Source organism: Trichechus manatus, unplaced genomic scaffold (assembly GCF_000243295.1).
Source record: "Trichechus manatus latirostris isolate Lorelei unplaced genomic scaffold, TriManLat1.0 scaffold00259, whole genome shotgun sequence".
Lineage (NCBI taxonomy): Eukaryota > Metazoa > Chordata > Mammalia > Sirenia > Trichechidae > Trichechus > Trichechus manatus.
The window spans coordinates 511,964-514,662 of record NW_004444195.1 but is presented as its reverse complement, the minus strand read 5'-3'; positions in this window follow the sequence as shown (position 1 = coordinate 514,662).

Genomic DNA, 2,699 nt, shown 5'->3' with positions numbered 1-2,699 from the left:
CATCCTGTTAGGGGTAAGTGATACTTCATTGCGGTTTTGATTTGAATCTCTCTGATGACTTAAGCTGGAGCCCTGGTGGTGCTGTGGGTAAGAGTTTGGCTCCCAATCAAAAATGTCTACAATTCGAATCTACCAGCAGCTCCTTGGAAACTCTATGGGGCGGTTCTACGGTGTCCTATAGGGTCACTTTGAGTCAGAACCAACTCAGTGGCAACAGGTTTGTTTTTTTGTTTTTGTTTTTTTCTTTGTTTTGGATGACTAAAGACGTTCAGCATCTTTTCATGTGTTTCTTGGCCATTTGAATATCACCTGAACAAACAGAGGAAGAAGGAAAGTCAAGAACTGGAGGAGGAAATAGAATATGTGTCTGGTTGCCTCCATGAACAATTGCCTCCTCTACCATGAGAACACAAGAACTAGATGGTGCCGGGGTACCAGTACTGCAACTTTTGGTCACAGATTCTATAGAAGAATCTTGAACTAAATGGGGGGGGGGGAGTTGCTTAAAAATATGTCTTTTCCCTAAAGCTATTTAATCGTGCTCTCTCCTTTTACTTTCTTTTATTCTCTATCGAATACATTCCATTAATACTTCCGTTTCCACCATACTAGAAAAGTCAATGTTAAACTGTCAAGTTCATCTCACTCAAATTATGTGTAGCATGTGACAAAGTTTCCCCACCTTCCCTTATTGAAACATCCCACCCACCCCCGCCAACGGCCCTAACTTGACTTCTAGGACACCACTGCTTGTTTCCTACTTCGCTCTCTCAGTGATGTTTTTGAATAGTTGCTCATCTTCCCCAGCCTTGTCTTTTGAACTAAGCCCTAAAGATTTCTCTCATTTATATATACCCATTTTCTTATTTCATCTAGTCCCATGGCTTTTCAGATCAACTATACAGTGATACCACCAAAATTTTTATCCCAGGCTGAATCTCTCCTTTGATCTGCAGAACCATATATCCAACTAGTCGGTTGATATCTCCAATTTTTTATTTTATAGGCATCTCAAACTTAATGTGTCTAAAATAGAAGTCTTGATTTTCCCTTTCAGGCTTTCTTTATCTTCCCCACTTCAGTAAATGGCAACTCTTATTCTTGCAATTGTCAGGTCAAAACGCCTGAGGTCATATTTTGATTCTTTCTTTTATGTCCCACGTTAATCTATTGACAAATTTTGCACTTAACTAGGAATCTATCCGGACTACAACCAATACTCACCACATCTTAGTCAAAGATGACGCCATTTCTCCCCTGGAATATCGCAAAACCACGTGACTGATCTCCCTCTTCCCTCTTGGCCTACTAAAATCTATATACAGCAGCAAAAGTGATCTTTTGAAAACATGTCAGGTCATATCATCTCTGCACTCCAAAATCTTAAGAGGCTTCCCATTTTACCTAGAATCTCATTTTCCTTCACTCATTCTGATCAAGGCTCTGTATTACTTGTGACTCCCTGCCCCCTCCCACAGACACACCACCATATCTCGGATTTCATTTTACACCATTTTCTCCATCACTCTCTCTCTTCCACTTCTACTTCTCTACTTACATTCCTTTGTACACACTAAACATATTCTTACCTTTGGGTGTTTAGGCTTATTGTTCACTTAGGTTGAGCAACCTTTTTCTAGATATTCCTATGACTTGATCTGTCATTTCATTTAGGTCTTTGTTTAACATAACGTAATGAAGTACAGCCAGAATGCTCTTTAAAAGGGAGGATGGAGACACTTCATCTCACGTACTTTGGACACGTTATTAGGAAGGACCAATTCCTGGAGAAGGACGTCATGCTTTTAAAGTAGAGAGTCAGGTCAGTAAAAAAGAGGAAGACCCTCAATGAGATGGATTGACACAGTGGCTGCAACAATGGGCTCAAATACAGCAACAATTGTGAGTATAGTGCAGGACCAAGCAGTGTTTTGTTCTTTTGTTCATAGAGTCACTGTGAGTCTGAACCAACTTTCCAGCACCTAACAACAACAACATTGAAAGAGATATTCCTGATTATCTTAATTAAAAGAAGATCATCAGAACTTGCTGCCTTTACCTTACCTCATTTCTTTGATCTTAACTTGTATCATATAATTGCTGAATAAGTGAGTCATGGTTATCTTTTGTATGCATAAAATGTTGTTATCAGTTATACACATATTTCCCTACATATTGGTGCTTTAAAAAATGGGATTAAGTTTATAATAATAGAATAATGTGCTCAAATATGTGATAGATTTATTAGTTATTTCCAAAAATACTGTGTTTTTTACATCGTCATCATCAGTACTTTATGAGAATTGCTATTTCCTCTCATTGTCACTAGCACTAGAGCTTCCTTCCTGTCCTCCTCTGCTGCTTCTTCTTCTGCTTCCTCTTTTTCTCTTCCTCCTCCTCCTCCTTCTTTTTTTAAAGTGGTGATTATAAATATTCTTCAATATTTTTCTATCAAAATAAACATTTTCTTCTTGAGTGTAAGCTGGACTTTGTAACTTGTTTTTGATGAATATAACAAAACTGAAATTATGGTGTACACCTTTACTTTAAAGCACTTTGAGATAAAAGATATATCCTATATTTGGATGATCTGAGATCTGCTTCCCTTAAGATTATGGCCAACAAAGCCCTATGAACTTTCTACTCTGAAACATGCAGTCTCTATGAGTCAAAAATTGACTTGACAGTACCTAATAATA